Here is a 20922-nt window from a genome sequence, read left to right as displayed (position 1 = left end):
AAATTAGGGAAGAATTCTTGGAGGAGATATGTCTTCAATAAGCTTTGAAGGGGGGGAGATTAATTGCCTCAGATTTGAGGGAGGGGGATCCATTCATTCATTCATTCAATCGTATTTATTGAGCACTTATTGTGTGCAGAGGACTATAGTAAGCGCTTGGGAAGTACAACTCGCCAACATATAGAGACGGTCCCTACCGAACAACAGGCTCACAATCTAGAAGGGGTAGACAGAAAATAAAAGAAAACATGTAGACAGGTGTCAAAATCGTCAGAACAAATGGAATTAAAACTATTAAAGCTAATGGGGAAGCAGCGTGGTTCAGTGGAAAGAGCACGGGCTTTGGAGTCAGAGGTCAGGGGTTCAAATCTCGGCTCCGCAAATTGTCAGCTGTGTGACTTTGGGCAAGTCACTTAACTCCCCTGTGCCTCAGTTACCTCATCTGTAAAATGGGGATTAAGACTGTGAGCCCCCCGTGGGACAACCTGATCACCTTGTAACCTCCCCAGCACATAGAACAGTGTTTTGCACAAAGTAAGTGCTTAATAAATGCCATCATTATCATTATTATTATTAGATGCACATCATGAAGAAAATAAATAGAATAGTAAATATGTACAAGTGAAATAAATAGAGTAATAAATCTGTACAAATATATACAAGTGCTGTGGGGAGGGGAAGGAGGTAGGGCGGGGTGATGGGGAGGAGGAGAGGAAAAAGGGGGCTCAGTCTGGGAAGGTCTCCTGGAGGAGGTGAGCTATCAGCAGGGCAGAGGGAGGCCAGAGGGAGGATGTGGGTGAGGCGCTGGAGGTGAGATAGACAAGATGGAGGCACAGTGAGATGGTTAACATTAGATGAGCAAAGTGTAAGGGCTGGGTTGCAGTAGTGAGGTGAAGTAGGAGGGGCAAGGTGATTCAAGTGCTGAAGTGGCAGTTGGGGGATAAAGGTTAGAGGATTGGAAATCAATCAGACAGTCCATCTTGGAAGAGATGTGATTTCAGAAGGGGTTTGAAGTTTCGGGGGGCTGTGGTGTGGCAGAGTAAAGTGGTAAGGACTTTTAGGCAGGGAGAAAGGGTGATCAGGAGGTACATGGCAAGAAAGATGGGAATGAGGCAACATTAAATCAAGAGAGGAGGCAAAGCCTGCCAAATCCAACAGCTCATATTCTGTCCTAATCCTCCTCGACCTCTCAGCTGCCTTCGACACTGTGGACCACCCCCTTCTCCTCAACACGCTATCTGACCTTGGCTTCACTGACTCCGTCCTCTCCTGGTTCTCCTCTTATCTCTCCGGTCGTTCATTCTCAGTCTGTTTGGCAGGCTCCATCTCCCCCTCCCATCCTCTTACTGTGGGTGTTCCCCAAGGTTCAGTACTTGGTCCCCTTCTGTTCTCGATCTACACGCACTCCCTTGGTGACCTTATTCGCTCCCACGGCTTCCACTATCATCTCTAGGCTGATGACACCCAGATCTACATCTCTGCTCCTGCTCTCTCCCCCTCTCTCCAAGCTCGCATCTCCTCCTGCCTTCAGGACATCTCCATCTGGATGTCTGCCCACCACCTAAAACTCAACATGTCCAAGAATGAACTCCTTGTCTTCCCTCCCAAACCCTGCCCTCTCCCTGACTTTCCCATCTCTGTTGACGGCACTACCATCCTTCCCGTCTCACAAGCCGGCAACCTTGGTGTCATCCTCGACTCCACTCTCTCATTCACCCCTCAAATCCAAGCGGTCACCAAAACCTGCCGGTCTCAGCTCCGCAACATTGCCAAGATCCGCCCTTTCCTCTCCATCCATACCGCTACCCTGCTCATTCAAGCTCCCATCGTATCCCGTCTGGACTACTGCATCAGCCTTCTCTCTGATCTCCCATCCTCGTGTCTCTCCCCACTTCAATCCATACTTCATACTGCTGCCCGAATTGTCTTTGTCCAGAAACGCTCTGGGCATGTTACTCCCCTCCTCAAAAATCTCCAGTGGCTACCAATCAATCTGTGCATCAGGCAGAAACTCCTCACCCTGGGCTTCAAGGCACTCCATCACCTCGCCCCCTCCTACCTCACCTCCCTTCTCTCCTTCTACAGCCCACCCCACACCCTCTGCTCCTCTGTTGCTACTCTCCTCGCCGTACCTCGTTCTCGCCTGTCCCGCCATCGACCCCCGGCCCACGTCATCCCCCGGGCCTGGAATGCCCTCCCTCTGCCCATTCCCCAAGCTAGCTCTCTTCCTCCCTTCAAGGCCCTACTGAGAGCTCACCTCCTCCAGGAGGCCTTCCCAGACTGAGACCCTTCCTTCCTCTCCCCCTCGTCCCCCTCTCCATTCCATCTTACCTCCTTCCATTCCCCACAGCACCTGTATATATGCATATAGGTTTGTACATATTTAGTACTCTATTTATTTATTCATTTTACTTGAACATATCTATTCTATTTTATTTTGTTAGTATGCTAGGTTTTGTTCTCTGTCTCCCCCTTTTAGACTGTGAGCCCACTGTTGGGCAGGGACTGTCTCTATATGTTGCCAACTTGTACTTCCCAAGCGCTTAGTACTGTGCTCTGCACACAGTAACCGCTCAATAAATGCGATTGATTGATTGATTGATTGATTGATTTAATGGTTTTTTTATGACCAGTGTTTCGCAGGTATTCTCTGCACATAGCTGTGTGTGATGCGAGTTTGCAGTTCAATTTCATTTTTACTGTGGGGCAGGGAGAGGGTGGAAGAGCAAAGGGAGCAAGTGAGGGCGACTCAGAAGGGAGTGGGAGATGGGAAGAAGTCGCACTTAGTCTTGGAAGTCCTCTTGGAGGAGATGAGACTTCAGTAAGGCTTTGAATGGGGGAGAATATATTGTCTGGAGGATTTGAGGAGGAAGGCCATTCTAGGCCAGAGGCAGGATATGGGCCAGGGGTCAGCAGCGAGACAGGTGAGATCAAAGCCCATTAAGAAGGTTAGCACCAGAGGAGAGAAGCGTGTGGGCTAGGTTGTAAAAGGTTTTGTATGTTGTATATGTTGCCAACTTGTACTTCCCCAGCGCTTAGTACAGTGCTCTGCACACAATAATTGCTCAATAAATATGATTTAAAGGAGGGAAGTAAGGTGAAGTAGGAGGGGGCAAGGTGATGAACTGTCTTAAAGCCATTGATGAGGAGTTTGTGCTTAACACGGAAGTGGATAGGCAACAACTTGAGATTTTTGAGGAGTGGAATGAAATGTCCCGAACGTTTCTGTAGAAAGATGATCCATACAGTAGAATGAAGTATGGACTGGAGTGGGGAGAGGCAGGAGGTTGGGAAGTGAACAAGAAGGTTGATGCAGTAATCTAGGCGGGATGGGATGAGTAATCATATCAACATTGTAGCAGTTTGGTTGGAGAGGAAAGGGCAGATTTTAGGGATGTTGTAAAGGTGGGATCAACAAGATTTGGTGACATTGAATAAGTTAGTTGAATGAAAAAGAGAAGTCAAGGATAACACCAAGATTCTGGGCTTGTTAGACAGAAAGGATAATGGTGCCATCTACGGTGATGGGAAAGTCTGGGAGAGGAAAGGGTTTGGGTGGGAAGACAAGGAGCTCTGTTTTGGACATGTTAACTTTGAGGTGACAGGAGGACATTCAAGTTGAGATGTCTTGTAGGCAGTAGGAAATGTGAGCCTGGAGAAAGGGAGAGAGATCAGGGGAGGAGATAATAATAATAATGATGATGGTATTTGTTAAGCACTTGCTGTGTACCAAGCACTGTTCTAAGTACTGGGGGAATAAAAGGTGATCAGATTGTTCCATGTGGGGCTCGCAATCTTAATCCCCATTTTACAGATGAGGTAACTGAGGCACAGAGAAGTGAAGTGACTGGCCCAAAATCACACAGCTGACATTTGGCAGAGCCAGAATTTCAACTCATCACCTCTGACTCCAAAGCCCGGGCTCTTTCCATGGAGCCACGTTGTTACTCCAGTGATATAGATTTGGGTATCATCTGCATAGAAATAGTAGTTGAAACTGGGTCATTTGTCTGTTCTGTGATCTTGGGCAAGCCACTTTACTTCTCTATGACTCAGTTACTTCATCTGTAAAATGGGGATTAAGACTATGAGCCTCCGGTTGGACATGGATTGTGTCCAACCTGATTACCTTGTATCTACCACAGTGCTGAGAACAGTGCCTGGAACATAGTAAGTGTTTAAAAAAATACCATAAAATACCACGATTATTATTATCTTTAGATGAACCTGTGGACAGTTCCAATCCCAGGTTTTACAATGCCCTTCCCAGCGTGACTACCTCATGGGGGAATGAATGAAATGAAATGAATGAAATGGACTACTCACTTGAATCTCTCCTTTCCTCCAAATCACCACAGACTGTCTCTGCTCTCTGAATAGAAGCAGGAGAGCTTCAAGGCCTTCCACAATCTTGTACTCCACCCATGTGTTTCCAGCCTCCATTCTTCAAGTTCCCCTCCTCCAGAAGGACAGGTACCACAACTACTAACCACCTGTGCGTTCTTACCCAGCCCTCAGTACAATGCTCTGCGCACAGGTGTTTAATACATATTAAGATGCATTCATTAGATGCATACAATTTCTCCTAACTGCCACCCACATCTTGCCCACCTCCTACGTCTTACGCTATTCCTTGGCCTTCCCCTCCAAACATAAATCTTCCAGACCCCAGTCCCAAGCCGTCTTCAAAGATCCCCTCAAATCCTGCATCCTCAAACAAGACTTTACCAATGAATTCCCAATATCCCAAGTCATAGCAGCTCAACAGCCACCTAGGTTCTGAAGGAAAAATTGGGAAGAAGAGGGGAAGATTGGGAATATTAATGAATCCATCAATCTATCAGTGGCCTATATTGGCTCTTATTGTGTTCAGAACACTATACTAAGCACTTGGAAGAGTACAATACAATGGAGTTGGTAAACATAATGTCTCCCACACTTGAAGTGGGGAGAGTAATTATCTGGCAGACTTGAGGAGTTAAGTGATTTGCCCAAGGTCACACAGCAGACAAATGGAGGAGCCAGGATTAGAACTCATTACCTTCTGATTCCCAGGCCCATGCTCTATACACTTTACCATGTTGCTTAATTGCTGTGGGGCTGAGGTTGGGGTGAACAAATCAGTCCTGAACCCGCTACACAGTAGACTGCAAGTTTCTTGAGGGCAGGGATCATGTCTACAAACTCCACTGGACTTGGCCATCTCATTACAATGGGAAGACCCATAAATGGAATCGTATAGGGGTCAGACAAGGGCCTGATCACATGGAACAAACTCTAAAATTAATGATAATAATGAAGATACTAATAATAAAAGTATTTGTTTAGCACCTTCTATATTTCAAGCACTGTACTAGCCAAAGTAATAATAATAGTAATAATGCTATTTGTTAAGTGCTTACTATGTGCCAAACACTGTTCTAACACAGTAATAATTATGGTTTCTGGTTAGCACTTACTACATGCCAGGCACTGTAAATAGCACTGGGGTGACTACAAGCAAACCTTGGGAGAGACAAAAGTCAAGGAGACTGAGGGGTTGCTGCCATCTCCACTGACTGCAGGTTTTCCTGTCCAATTATTTACTTCTCAGAGCCACCATGGTGGACCGGAGCGGGCAGCCTCACACCCGGAGGAAAATCCTTAATCAATCAATCAATCAATCATATTTATTGAGCGCTTACTGTGTGCAGAGCACTGTACTAAGCGCTTGGGAAGCACAAGATGGCAACATATAGAGACAGTCCCTACCCAACAGTGGGGTCACAGTCTAGAAGGGGAAGACAGAGAACAAAACCAAACATATTAACAAAATAAAATACATAGAATAGATATCTACAAGTAAAATAAATAAATAAATAGAGTAATAAATATGTACAAACATATATACATACATGGAGGTGCTGTGGGGAAGGGAAGGGGTAAGATGGGGGGATGGAGAGGGGGACGAGGGGGAGAGGAAGGAGGGGGCTCAGCCTGGGAAGGCCTCCTGGTGGAGGTGAGCTCTCAGTAGGGCCTTGAAGAGAGGAAGAGAGCTAGCTTGGCGGATGGGCAGAGGGAGGGCATTCCAGGCCAGGGGGATGACGTGGGCCGGGGGTCGACGGCGGGACATGCAAGAACGAGGCACGGTGAGGAGATTAGCGGAAGAGGAGTGGAGGGTGTGGGCCGGCCTGTAGAAGGAGAGAAGGGAGGTGAGGTAGGAGGGGGCGAGGTGATGGAGAGCCTTGAAGCCCAGGGTGAGGAGTTTCTGCCTGATGCGCAGATTGATTGGTAGCCACTGGAGATTTTTGAGGAGGGGAGTAATATGCCCAGAGATTTTCTGGACAAAGACAATCTGGGCAGCAGCATGAAGTATGGATTGAAGTGGGGAGAGACACGAGGATGGGAGATCAGAGAGAAGGCTGATGCAGTAGTCCAGACAGGATAGGATGAGAGCTCGAACGAGAAGTGTGGTGGTTTGGATGGAGAGGAAAGGGCGGATCTTGGCAATGTTGTGAAGCTGAGACCGGCAGGTTTTGGTGACAGCTTGGATGTGAGGGGTGAATGAGAGAGCGGAGTCGAGGATAACACCAAGATAGCGGGCTTGTGAGACGGGAAGGATGGTAGTGCCGTCAACAGAGATTGGACAGTCAGGGAGAGGGCAGGGTTTGGGAGGGAAGACAAGGAGTTCATTCTTGGACATGTTGAGTTTTAGGTGGTGGGCAGACATCCAGATGGAGATGTCCTGAAGGCAGGAGGAGATGCGAGCCTGGAGGCAGGGGGAGAGAGCAGGGGCAGAGATGTAGATTTGGGTGTCATCAGCGTAGAGATGATAGTTGAAGCCGTGGGAGCGAATGAGGTCACCAAGGGAGTGAGTGTAGATCGCGAACAGAAGGGGACCAAGGGTCCTTAAGGGTCTACAGAGAGCAACGTCACTATAAGGGGAAAGATAAGGAAGGCCTGGGAACGGCAGCCGGGAGGGAAGGAGGTGGATGGGAGAGGAGGGGGGAAAGAGACAGTTAAAGGAGAGGGTCTAACTTTCTTCCTTTTTATTCATGCATTCCGTCATATTGATCGAGCGTTTACTATTCTCAGAACACTGTACTAAGCGCTTAGGAATGTTCGATACAGCAATAAAGAGAGACAGTCCCTGCTCACAGCTAGCTCACAGTCTAGAGCAGGGGAGGCAGACAACAATACAAGCAAACAGACCTCAATAAAAATTAATCAAAGTGGTGTAATTCAGTGGATAGAGCACGGGCCTGGGAGTCAGAGGACCCAGTTCCACCCCCAGCTCTGCCACTTGTCTGCTGTTTGACTTTGGGAAAGTCACTTCACTTCTCTGGGTTTCAGTCATGTTATCTGTAAAATGGGGATTAAGGCTATGAGTCCCATGTAAAACATGGACTGCATCCAATTTGATTAATTTCTATCTAATCCCAGTGCACAGTACAGTGGCTGGCACATTGTGACCACTTATCAAACACCATGAAATATATATATATTTCATGTATGTATATATGTATGTATACACACAGAAAGAGAGAGAGAGACAGAGAGAGAGAGAGGGAGAGAGAAGCAGCATGGCATAGTGGACAGAGCACGGGCCTGGGATTCCGAAGGTCATGGGTTCTAATTCCGGCCTGTCCACTTGTGTGCCGTGTGACCTTGGGCAAGTCACTTCATTTCTCTGGGCCTCAGTTACCTCATCCGTAAAATGAGGATTGAGACTGTGAGCCCCACATTGGACAGGTACTGTGTCCAACCCGATTTGCCTGTGTCAACCCCAGCGCTTAGTGCAGTGCCTGGCACATAGTTAAGCGCAACCCCAGCGCTTAGTGCAGTGCCTAGCACATAGTTAAGCGCTTAACAAATACCACCATTATTATATGTTGAGCAAATACTGACTGCAGAGCACTGTTCTAAGCACTTGCCAACTCCCTGGCTGCCTCAGCTGGGAGGACTCTGAGGGGAGAGTCAGTCTGCAGGAAAGAATCTGATGACGGGGAGAATTACTTGGAGTGGGAGTGGACCAGGAAGGGACTGGGCCGGAGAGGGAGTGGGATGGAAGGGGAGAGGGCCAGAGGGGATTGGGCCCGGCAGGGAGGATCGACAGGAGGTCTGGGCTTGTGGCCAAACAGGAACTAGCCATCCCAAGATGGGCTTCACCTGTTCAAAGGAATAAAACCCACTGCGCTGGGGGCACATATGGTCATGAGGCGTTTCCCCACTCGGAGCCCCCTCTACGACCTCCCTTCTACCTGACTCATCCCAACAGGCCCCATCCCATCCTTACCCCGCCCCCATCATTGTCCCTCCCCAACCGTGACTGACCTTGTCACCAATTCCCCCGGCACTCTGTGCATCGCCTCGATGATTTCCCCCTCTATGACTGCATTCCGGGCCCCGCCCATACCACCACCCCAAAAAGTGAATACCCCTCCCCTCCTCACGGACACCAGTGGGCAGAGCAGGAGGAGGGTGGGGTCTGTTTAGCATGGCACCTCCAAAATTAATGGGGACATGGCAACAGCTTTGGGGCCGAGTGTCTGCAGTGGAATTTCCGGCAGAGAAAGACAGCCCCAAGGGGGCTCAGGGAGAGGGATGTTGTGGGGGTAAAGCAGAGGTGCCATCCGATCGGCCTTTGGCTGGTCAAGGGCCGTGGGTGTAAGCAGAGGCCCTGCTCAGGTCAGGCTGGAGCGAGGGGAGGGAGAACGGGAAGAAGACGGCCCAGGAGCCCCCAGTCCTTAATTCTCTGTTCTTTTGGCCTCCACAGTTACCATCATCTGTTCGCCACGTGGAGTCACTTGGAAGTCTATCGATCACTCAAATCTTGCTAACGGCGAAGCATGTGAAGGAAGAGGAAGAGAGTGTGGAGGAGAAAGGAGAGGAGGAGAAAGAGATGGTGGAGCAGGAAGTGAAATGGAGAAGTAAGGAGGTGGGGCAAGAGAAGGAAGAGAAGGTGGAGGAGGAGAAAGTGGAGTATGTGGACAAGGAAGAGGAGAAGCGGGAGAAGGAGGAAAAGAATGGGGAGGAGGGGGAAGAGGAGAAAGAGGAAGAGAAGAAAGAGGAGGAGAAGGAAGAGCAGAAAGAGGAAGAGAAGAAAGCGAAGGAGGAAGAGAAGACAAGGAGGACAAGGAGGAGGTAGAGAAGAAAGAGGAGGAGATGGAGGAGATGGAGGAGATAGAGTAGAAGTAGGAGGAGAAGGAGGAGATAGAGCAGAAGGAGGAAGAGAAGAAGATGGAGGAGAAGGAGAAAGAAGAGCAGAAGGAGGAGATAAAGCAGACGGAGGAGGAGAAGGAGGAGGTAGAGCAGAAGGTTGAAGAGAAGAAGGTGGAGGAGAAGGAGAAGGAAGAGCAGAAGGAGAAAGAGAAGAAGGTGGAGGAGAAGGAGAAGAAAGAGTAGAAGGAGGAAGAGAAGAAAAAGGAGGAGAAGGTGGATGAGGGGTGGAGACGAAGGAGGAGGAAGTGAAGTAACAGGAGGAGAGAAAGGAGGAAAAGGAAAAGGAAGGGAAGAGGAAGAAGGAGAAGATGGATAAAGGGAAAAAGGACAAGAAGGAAGAGGAAAATGAGGACAAATTTGAGATAGAGCCACCCGGCATGCCTTCGCTAATAGTCCCCTGGTCCACATCAATGCTCTGTGGTGTGGGCTTCTTCATCCTGAGGCCAGGGAAAATATGGCCCCAAGAGGAAGCAGGTTGTAGACCCATGCAGAAGAGAAGGGGGCAGGGCTGCATGTCTAGTGTATGGAGGTGGATGCAACGTTCTTTCCAAAGGAAGAACAGGGTGAAACCCTGTGAATGGCAGTGAATGTCCTGCATCCAAAGAACATTCAGTGATCATGTCCTGGCTCCCCCAGGATTTGATGTCAGGCAGCCCTCCTGGCCACCACCGCTGCGCTTGCCCTCCTCGGACTCAGATCGAGGGGCAGAGAGGGGAACCCAGGATTATACATAACCTGGAGCCCACCCCGGACCCTCCCCCGTGCCCCCAGGGGCCGTGGTGCCTCATGTAGAGAAAGTCGCTGCTGCCGCAGCGTGGCCCTCCTCTGCCAAGGCCATCTTCCTCACCCCTTTTTCCTCCCGGGCTACATCTCTTCAGCAGCGAGCTGCCACGTCCGTCTCATTATCCCTCTCTTCTCCCCGGTGTTATCCCTTTGGTCCCGGGCAGCTGCGGATGCCATCTTCCTCGCCCCGTTCTTCTCCTTGGTGTATCCCTGCGGGGACGGGTGGTGGCTGCCATCTTCCTTCCCCTTCCCTCCTTCTTCACGTTGCCCATGTGGCCCAGGGTGAGCCCCGCCTCGGGCAGGGGCACCGTGCCGTGTCATTATCCTCATGCTGTGCTGTTCCTCCCGCTCCCCTATCTGCGGCGTCCCCTGAAAACCTCTCACATGGAGCCATTGCCCATGCAGAGACTCATCCCAGGGCACCGGGCCCCTAACCTCTGCGAAGTGCTCCCCAGGACCTCACGGGTCCCAGGCCCGACTGCCTGGTCAGACCAGCTCCAGCAGGCCGGGATCACCGCCCCTTTCACAGATGCCGGCCACTGAGGGGTCGGGGCGCCAACCCCGCTCTGGCCCCAGAGCCCCAGAGCCCCACCCAAGTCCTCCGGCATCAGTCACTGCACGATGCCTTTGGCTCCCTCCTCATCGCTTCCTGGAACGAACCCTAGCGGCCCCCGGCCCTGACTCTCGACCCCAATTTTGCCTTCTCCTGCCCTGGCTTCCTCCTCCTCCGCTCTGGCACCCCACTGCCTGAAAGATCCCTGATCCGGGACAGATTCCAGGGATGCCGCCTGCCTTCCCACACAAGGTCCAAGCTCACCGCGCTGGACATTTAGTCCCTATTGCGGTCGGTCTAGCCGAGGGGTACAAGAGCCATCCAAGCCAGACACTCCAAAATGCCGCTGTCATTTCCCATTGCCGTGATTGAACAACAGAGTGTGATGGCCTTCTCATTGACCCCCTACCGGGTCCTGCCTCCTGCAGGTCCTTCCCGTCCCGCCCTCTCCACCCTCACCCCACAATCACGTCTCATCTCCTCCTGGCAGAAGTCACCACTTGTCGGGGCAGGAGGAAGTTGGCAGGACCTGGACTTCGCTTTTGTGCGGAGCAGTGGCTGCCATCTTCCTTCCCTCTCTCTTTTCCCCCGTGTTGGTCCCGGTGGCCCAGGGCGGACTTGGCCGCGTGGGGACACTGTGCTGCACCCTTCTCCTTAGGTTCTGTTGCTCGCCCCCCATTCCTCTGCCCCACTCTTCTATAGCAGCCGCTATGGGCCTCACATTGGAGCAGCTGGCCCTACGGAGCCGCTCCCCAGGGTGCCGGGCCCCCAGCCCATTTGCGGTATGCTCTGCCCCACACCCTACCACAAGTTCCAGGTCCAACTCCCCGGACAGACTGGCCCAGAAGCCCAGGAATACCACAACCTCCACAGCCCACCTACGGCATCTCGTGAAGCCGCTGCCACCCTGAGACACCTCTGGCCCCCCTTATCACCACATAGGAGGTATCCGGCCCTGACCCCCGGCTCCGATTGTTCCTCCTCCTTTCCCAGGACATGGCCTGCCCTGCCTCACGGCCCCACCGTCCAAGAGACCGTCTCCTCTTCAGGGATGACCCCCGGTGACCCCACCTGATTTCTCGCTTGAGGTTCCGCCTCCTCCCAGTGGATCTTCTTCCCAGACTGAGGCCAGTCTAGTGGACGAGTCCCAGAACCAGGAGCCCAGCGGTCACCCGAGCTGGCCGTTTCATGCCTTCATTGTCAGTACCCAGGATATTTAATAAGAGACCGGGGTTCGCTCAAGTCCCATATCAGCTAAACTGAACAGCTCCTCTGTGTCCTTACAGTGTTGTTTTAAAATTGAATTATTCATGTGCAATGAGCGTTCTTCTAATATATTGAAAATATTAATTGTGTCTCATGCTGCACTGAATGCTGGAGTAGAGAAGATTTATTCAGATTACCTACAGTCTCCGTCCCACATGGGTCCCATGGTCTAGTTGGGAGGGAGGAGAGCTAATCATCCCTCCATTTTACAGATGGGGAAAGTGAGGTTCAGGGAAGCTAAATGACTTGCCTGAAGGTCTAGAGTGGGCAGGGAGATATAGAACCCAGGTCCTCTGACTCCAGGTTCGGTCAGCAACCACCTCCCGGTAGCAATGTAGAGGCATTCCTAGTGGAGAACAACCCAAGGAAAGGGAATAATTACTAATCCAAGAACGGGATGACACATAACAAGGTCCACAGTGTTTATTAACATTTTACTGGCTCACCCATCCACCGGGGCTGGGACTAGTGGACTCTGGCCCTCAGAGCAAAGACTCCAGGCTACCCGGCTGGATGCCCGGTCCCGAGGGAGGGATTTCTGTTCCTGACCGCACCCAGGCCTACGGGCCAACCATGGTCATCATCATCATCATCAATCATATTTATTGAGCGCTTACTGTGTGCAGAGCACTGTACTAAGCGCTTGGGAAGTACAAGTTGGCAACGTATAGAGACAGTCCCTACCCAATAGTGGGCTCACAGTCTAAAAGGGGGAGAAAGAGAACAAAACCAAACATAACAAAATAAAATAAATAGAATAGATATGTGCAAGTAAAATAAATAAATAAATAAATAAATAAATAGAGTAATAAATATGTACAAACATATATACATATATACAGGTGCTGTGGGGAAGGGAAGGAGGTAAGATGGAGGGGATGGAGAGGGGGACGAGGGGGAGAGTAAGGAAGGGTCTCAGTCTGGGAAGGCCTCCGGAGGAGGTGAGCTCTCAGTAGGGCCTTGAAGGGAGGAAGAGAGCTAGCTTGGCGCATGGGCAGATGGAGGGCATTCCAGGCCAGGGGGATGACGTGGGCCGGGGGTCGATGGCGGGACAGACGAGAACGAGGTACGGTGAGGAGATTAGCGGCAGAGGAGCGGAGTGTGCGGGGTGGGCTGTAGAAGGAGAGAAGGGAGGTGAGGTAGGAGGGGGCGAGGTGATGGAGAGCCTTGAAGCCCAGGGTGATGAGCTTCTGCCTGATGCGCAGATTGATTGGTAGCCACTGGAGATTTTTGAGGAGGGGAGTAACATGCCCAGAGCGTTTCTGGACAAAGACAATCCGTGCAGCAGCATGAAGTATGGATTGAAGTGGGGAGAGACACGAGGATGGGAGATCAGAGAGAAGGCTGATGCAGTAGTCCAGACGGGATAGGATGAGAGCGTTAATTAGCAGGGTAGCAGAATGGATGGAGAGGAAAGGGCGGATCTTGGCAATGTGGTCTTGGTGGACACCTGATCTGGCATCTGGAATGACACATACTGGCTCCAGCCATGTGGGCCGACGAGCAGATGGGATGTCCCGGGTCTGCCCAAATTAGACTACTGCTCTGTGGATCTGGGACAGGGGGCCCATACCTCTCTTGTCCTATCACATGCCTCCCAGCTCACTCTGTAAATGGGTGTTGGGGCTACACCGCAGAACTCGACAGCTGGGGCAGGGGCTGACGGTCAGATGCACCAGTTCTTCAAATGTCTGGAGTCCTATCCAGCCTGGCCAGAGGGCAGACAAGGTGGAGGCTGAATTTTCCCTGGGGCATCAAACCAGATAACTGCCCACTGCCTCCAGGGGACATCAGGGCCCCCATCTGCTTCGTGAACCTGCTTTCTTAACATAAAGCCTGCCAAAACTGGGACACCTTCCCTCTCCAGAAGCCCAAACAACTGTGGGCCCCTGATGGAGGTTTCTGTAACCCAAGGTTGGGGCTGGGGTCCCCGGGGCCCTCTCCCTCAACTCTCACTTCGTTTTCCACAGCAGGGATTTTCAGCAAGAGATGCAGTATGGGGTCTGGATGACTTCTCTGGCTCTCACGTCCGGGAAACTCCCCTCATTGAGTACTAATCCAAGGGCTAGGGCGACGAGGAAGGAAGTCGGGGAAGGACTCTTGGAGAAGGTACGCCTTCAGTGAGCCTTCGAAGGTGAAGAGAGTAATCATCTGTTGGTTATGAAGGGTGAGGGAATTCCAGGCCAGAGGGGAGGGGTCGGCAGCAAGATTGATAAGATTGAGGTGCAGTGAGAAGGTTGGCATTAGAGGAGCGAAGTGAAAGAAGGCTGGGTTGTAGTAGGAGAGAAGCGAGGTAAGATAAGCGGGGGCAAGGTGAAAGAATTCTTTCATGCCAATGGTCTGGAGTTTCTGTTTGATGCAGAGGTGGATGGGCAATCACTGTGTTTTCTGGAGGAGTGGGGGAACATGGACTGAATGGTTTTGTAGAAAAATGATTCAGGCAGCAGACTGAGGAATGGCCTGATGTGGGGAAAGACCGGAGGCAGGGAGGTCAGCAAGTAGGCTGAAGCAGTAATCAAGGCTTGTCTTATGCTGTTGAGTCGCCCCCGACCTATAGTGACTTCATAGACACATCTCTCCTAGAATGTCCCACCTCCATGTACACTCATTTTGGTAGTGTATCCATATAATTTTCTTGTAAAAATATGGAATTGATTTTCCTTTGCCTTTTTCTGGGCAGTAATAATAATCATAATAATAATAATTATAATTATAAGATTAATAAGAATAAGAATTGTGTGGAAGCAGCGTGGCTCATTGGAAGCAGCATGGCTCATTGCCAAGAGCCCAGGTTTGGGAATCGCTAGCTTGGGGCTCGTTAGCCACTGCCCAAGCTGGGAATGGTGTGGATTGGCTTCTGCTTGACTTTCCCTCTTGTATCCAAGACTGAAAACGTGCTTAGTACAGTGCTCTGCACACAGTAAGCACTCAATAACTACTATTGAATGAAAAAGTACTGGAAACTCCAGGTGTGACCCTGAGAGGAGAGCAATGAAGGCAGGGTAGGATAAATGCTTGGATTAACATAGTAGCAGTTTGGCTACAGAAGAATGGGCAGATTTAGTGGCTCGGTTGCTACAGTGCAAGTGCACAATGAGTATTATTGACGTACTGCTGGAGCCATACTGCTTCTCGCTCTAGGGCAGTGAGAGGAAAATCCAATTTTTGTCCTGGTTCCAATCTTATACCTTTCTTCTCCTGGGAATATTGGTTGAACTGATGACTGAACTACTGATGATAAACACTGTTAAATGGAACTGCCCCAATCTTACCATTTTTTATTTATTTTCAAATATGTTCATAGTAACTAGACAGCCATCTCTCCTAGGCAGTCTAAGTATCTGTGCACTGATAGGTGGTTGATTTTCCTCTATGCTTCCTCCCATGGCCCCTCCTCCCTCCCTCTACTCTACCCCTACCCCGCCCCACAGCACTTGTGTATATATGTACACATTTATTATTCTATTTATTTTATTAATGATGTATCTATATCTATAATTCTATTTCTTTATTTTGATGCTATCGTTGCCTGTCTACTTGTTTAGTTTTTTTGTCTCTCTACCCACTTCTAGACTGTGAGCCCGTTTTTGGGTAGGGATTGTCTCCATCTTTGGCCTAAATGTACTTTCTAAGTGCTTAGTACAGTGCTCTGTACACAGTAAGCGCTCAATAAATACGACTGAATGAATTTTGTTGACCTCCTTGGGAGTCTCAGCTTCGTCATGTAGGCGTAGCAAGGCCAAGTAGAAAGAATAAGGGCCTGGGATTCCTGGATTCTAATCAACTCTGCTGCTTGCCCGGCAGCATGACCTTAGTCAAGCCACTTAAACTCTCCATGCCTCAGGCTCCTCATCTGTGAAATGAAGGTTAAAAAACTTGTTTTGGACTGTTACCTCATTAATCCTATCTTGCCGTAATTACTGTATCAGCCTCCTTGTTGACCTTCCTGGTCACTCTGCTGCTTGGATCATTTTTCGACAGAAATGTTCTGTCCATGGTTCCTCATGCCTCAGGAACCTCCAGTGGTTGCCTCTCCACTTCTGCCTCAAACAAGAACTCCTTATCATATGTTTAAAAGCACTCAATCAACTTGACCCTACCTTACCTTGCTGCTCTCCTACTGCAAAGCTGCTCAAACAACGCACTCCTCTAATGCCAACCTACTTACTGTTCGTTGATCTTGTTTATCTCACCACCGATGCATTCATTCATTCATTCAATCGTATTTATTGAGCCCTTACTGTGTGCAGAGCACTGTACTAAGTGCTTGGGACGTACAAGTTGGCAACATATAGAGACGATCCCTACCCAACAGTGGGCTCACAGTCTAGAAGGGGCAGACAGACAACAAAACAAAACATATTAACAAAATAAACTAAATAAAATAGTGTCATTAGAATAGTAAATAGAATAGTATCCCACGCTCACTTCCCAATTCTGCCTGCTGGCTCAGGTGGCCACGAGATAACATTTGACCTACCTTGTGATGTCTGGTACCCAAGGGTCACCTTGGGACAGGTGGGTGCAAGCAAATTGGGTTGGAGACAGTCGTGTCCCTCTTAGGGCTCACCATCTTAATCCCCATTTTACAGATGAGGGAACTGAGGCCCAGAAAAGTGAAGTGACTTGACCAAGGCCACACAGCAGACAGGTGGAGGAGCAGGGATTAGAACTCATGACCTCTTGACTCCCAGGCCCGTACTCTATCTACTTTGCCATGCTGCTTCTCGAGGGACCTACAGGCTAGTGGGTGAAAAGCTCTGCACTAAGCATTTAGGAGATTACGGTAGAGTTAGTAGGCGCAATCCTTGCCCTCAAAGAGCTTACAGTCTGCTGGGTGCAGAACACTTTATCCAACATTTAGGAAAGTACAATAGAGTCAACGGATACAAATCCCTGCCCTCAAGGACCTGACAGTCCACTGCTTGCAAAACAAAACATATTAACAAAATAAAATAAATAGAATAGTAAATATGTACATGTGAAATAGAGTAATAAATATGTACAAACCTATATACAGGTGCTGTGGGGTGGGGAAGGAGGTAGGGTGGGGGGTTGTGGAGGGGGAGAAGGGGGAGAGGAAGGAGGGGGCTTAGTCTGGAAAGGCCTCCTGGAGGAGGTGAGCTCTCAGTAGGGCTTTGAAGGGGGGAAGAGAGCTAGCTTGGCGGTTGTGCAGCACGAGGGCATTCCAGGCCAGGGAATAATTCTATCTACCTTCTATGTAATTCTAGTATAGTTATATCTGTAACTATCTCATTCTATCTATAATTATCTATTAATAATCCTAATATAATTCTATCTGTTCTGACGATTTTGACACCTGTCTCCATGTTTTCTTTTGTTGTCTGTCTCCCCCTTCTAGACTGTGAGCCCGTTGTTGGGTAGGGACCGTTTCTATATGTTGCCAACTTGTACTTCCCAAGTGCTTAGTACAGTGCTCTGCACATAGTAAGCTCTCAATAAACACGATTGAATGAGTGAATGAATGAATGGAACATCCTCTTCCTTCATATCTGGCAGACAATTACTCTCCACATCTTAATAATAATAATGGTATTCGTTAAGTACTTATTATGTGCCAAGCACTGTTCAAAGCACTGGAGTAGATAAAAGGTAATCAGGTTGTCCCACATGGAATGCAGAGTCTTAAAATCTTAAAAGCCTCAATGAAGGCATATCTCCTCTAAGGGGAGCACTCATTTCCTCTTCTCCCACTTTCTCTTGTGTCCCTCTTGCACTTGGATTCACTCTCCTTATTCTCCGCTCCCTCAGCCCCTTGGCATTGTGTACCTATCTGTAATTTATTTACCTATATTAATGTCTGTATCCTACTCTAGACTATAAGCCTACAGTGGGTGGGGAATGTGTCTTTTCTTATGCTGTTGAACCATCTCTGACCCATAGCGACACCACGGACACTTCTCTCTCCAAACGCCCCACCTCCATCTGCCATCATACTGGAAGTGTATCCATAGAGTCTTCTTAGTAAAAATCTGGAAGTGGTTTACCAAAGCCTCTTTCCACGCAGTAAGCTTTATGTCTCCACTCTTGACTCTCTCCCATGCCGCTGCTGCCCAGCACAGGGGAGTTTGGATGTAGCAGATTGTGGTACGCTAGCTAGCCGCTGCCCAAACTAGGAATGGAATGGATATACCTCTGCTTGACTTACTGTCCTGTAGCCAATACTGGTAGAGTACTGGAAACTCTCCAGGTGCGACCCTGAGAGTGGTGGGAATGCGTCTACCAATTATTTTATATTGTTAGATTGTATTCTCCCAAATGCTTACTACAGCACTAGAGAAGCTGCGTGGCCTGGTGGATAGAGCCCGTTTCCGGGAATCAGAAGGACCCTTGTTCTAAGTCCTGCTCTGCCACCTGTCTGCTGTGTGACCATGGGCCATTTACTTTACTTCTCTGTGCCTCAGCTACCTCATCTGTAAAAGACTGTGAGCCCCATGTGGGACAGGGACTGTGTCCAACCTGATTAGCTTGTATCTACCCCAGTTCTTAGTACAGGGCCTGGTACATAATGAGCACTTAAAAATACCATTATTATTATTATTATTATTATTGCTATGTCCACAGTAAGCACTCAAAAAATACAAACGATTGTTCTTTCTCCTCCTTACTGTGAGCTTTGTGTATGAGGGAGACTGTTTAATACGATTGTATCATATCTAATAAAGAATAGCTGTAGGATCTGTTAAGCACTTACTACGTGCTAAGCACAAGTGAAGAAGGTGAAATCGAGAAGCCGTGTGGCTTAGTGGAAAGAGTACAGACTTGGGAGTCAGAGGTCAGGGGTTCAAATCCCAGCTCCTCCATTTGTCAGCTGTGTTACTTTGGGCAAGTCACTTAACTTCTCTATGCCTCAGTTACCTCATCTGTAAAATGGGGTTTAAAACTGTGAGCCCACAATGGGACAACTTGATCACCTTGTAACCTACCCAGTGCTTAGAGCAGTGCTTGACACATAGTAAGTGCTTAACAAAAACCATCATTATTAACGCTATTACCTATTCCCTGTCAGTACAGTATAGTGCTCTGCACACAGAAAGTGTTTAATATATACTAAGATGCATACATTAGATGCATGCAGTTGCTCCTAACTGCCACCCACATCTTGTCCACCTCCTACCCCTTACTCGTGCTGTTCTCTGGCCTTCCTCTCCACACATAAATATTCCAGACCCCAGCCCCAATCCATCTTCAAAGTTCTCCTCAAATCTCACATCCTCAGACAACACTTTGCCAATGAATTCCCAATATCCCAAGTCACACCTGCTCAACAGCCACCTAGTTTCTCAAGGAAAAGTTGGGAAGAAGAAGGGAAGATTGGGGATATTAATTAATCCATTTATCAATCATTGGTATTTATTGGCTCTGATTGAGTTCAGAACACCATACTAAGTACTTGGAAGAGTACAATACAATGGAGTTGGTAAACATAATGTCTCCCACAGTTGAAGTGGGGAGAGTAATTATCTGGCAGACTTGAGGCGGGAGGGTAGTGCAGGCCAGAGGTAGGAGGCAGGCAAGGGGTTGGCAGCGACAAGGGTGAGATTGAGGCACAGTGAGAAGGTTAACACCAGAGGAGCGAAGTGTGCCCGCTGGATTGTAGGAGGAGAGAAGCAAGGTGAGGTAGGAGGAGGCAAGGTGATGGAGAGCTTTAAACCCAATGGTGAGGAGTTTTTGTCTGATACAGGGGTGGTTCCCTGTCCACAGCAAGCTGACAGTTCCTTTCCAAACTCCTTGAACGAGTTGTCTACACGGGCTGCCTCGAATTCCTCAACAACAACTCTCTCCTCGACCACCTACAGTCTGGATTCCGTCCCCTACATTCCACGGAAACTGCCCTCTCAAAGGTCACCAGTGACCTCCTGCTTGCCAAATCCAACGGCTCATACTCTGGCCTAATCCTCCTCGACCTCTCAGCTGCCTTCGACACCCCCTTCTCCTCAATACGCTATCTGACCTTGGCTTCACAGACTCCGTCCTCTCCTGGTTCTCCTCTTATCTCTCCGGTCATTCATTCTCAGTCTGTTTGGCAGGCTCCTCCTCCCTCTCCCATCCCCTTACTTTGGGGGTTACTCAAGGTTCAGTGCTTGGTCCCCTTCTGTTCTCGATCTACACGCACTCCCTTGGTGACCTCATTCGCTCCCACGGCTTCAACTATCATCTCTAGACTGATGACACCCAGATCTACATCTCTGCCCCTGCTCTCTCCCCCTCTCTCCAGGCTCGCATTTCCTCCTGCCTTCAGGACAACTCCATCTGGATGTCTGCCCCGCACCTAAAACTCAACATGTCCAAGACTGAACTCCTTGTCTTCCCTCCCAAACCCTGCCCTCTCCCTGACTTTCCCATCTCTGTTGACGGCACTACCATCCTTCCCGTCTCACAAGCCCGCAACCTTGGTGTCATCCTCGACCCCGCTCTCTCATTCACCCCTCAAATCCAAGCCGTCACCAAAACCTGCCGGTCTCAGCTCCGCAACATTGCCAAGATCCGCCCTTTCCTCTCCATCCATACCGCTACCCTGCTCATTCAAGCTCTCATCCTATCCCGTCTGGACTACTGCACCAGCCTTCTCTCTGATCTCCCATCCTCGTGTCTCTCCCCACTTTAATCCATACTTCATGCTGCTGCCCGAATTGTCTTTGTCCAGAAACGCTCTGGGCATATTACTCCCCTCCTCAAAAATCTCCAGTGGCTACCAATCAATCTGTGCATCAGGCAGAAACTCCTCACCCTGGGCTTCAAGGCTCTCCATCACCTCGCCCCCTCCTACCTCACCTCCCTTCTCTCCTTCTACAGGCCGGCCCACACCCTCCGCTCCTCTTCCGCTAATCTCCTCACCTTGCCTCGTTCTCACTTGTCCCGCCATCGACCCCCGGCCCACGTCATCTCCCTGGCCTGGAATGCCCACCCTCTGCCCATCCGCCAAGCTAGCTCTCTTCCTCCCTTCAAGGCCCTACTGAGAGCTCACCTCCTCCAGGAGGCCTTTCCAGACTGAACCCCTTCCTTCCTCTCCCCCTCGCCCCCTCTCCATCTCCCCATCTTACCTCCTTCTCTTCCCCACAGCACCTGTATATATGTATATATGTTTGTACATATTT

This window comes from Tachyglossus aculeatus, chromosome 24 (genome assembly GCF_015852505.1).
Source record: "Tachyglossus aculeatus isolate mTacAcu1 chromosome 24, mTacAcu1.pri, whole genome shotgun sequence".
Lineage (NCBI taxonomy): Eukaryota > Metazoa > Chordata > Mammalia > Monotremata > Tachyglossidae > Tachyglossus > Tachyglossus aculeatus.
The sequence above is the reverse complement of the archived record's forward strand: the minus strand, read 5'-3'. Positions refer to the sequence as shown.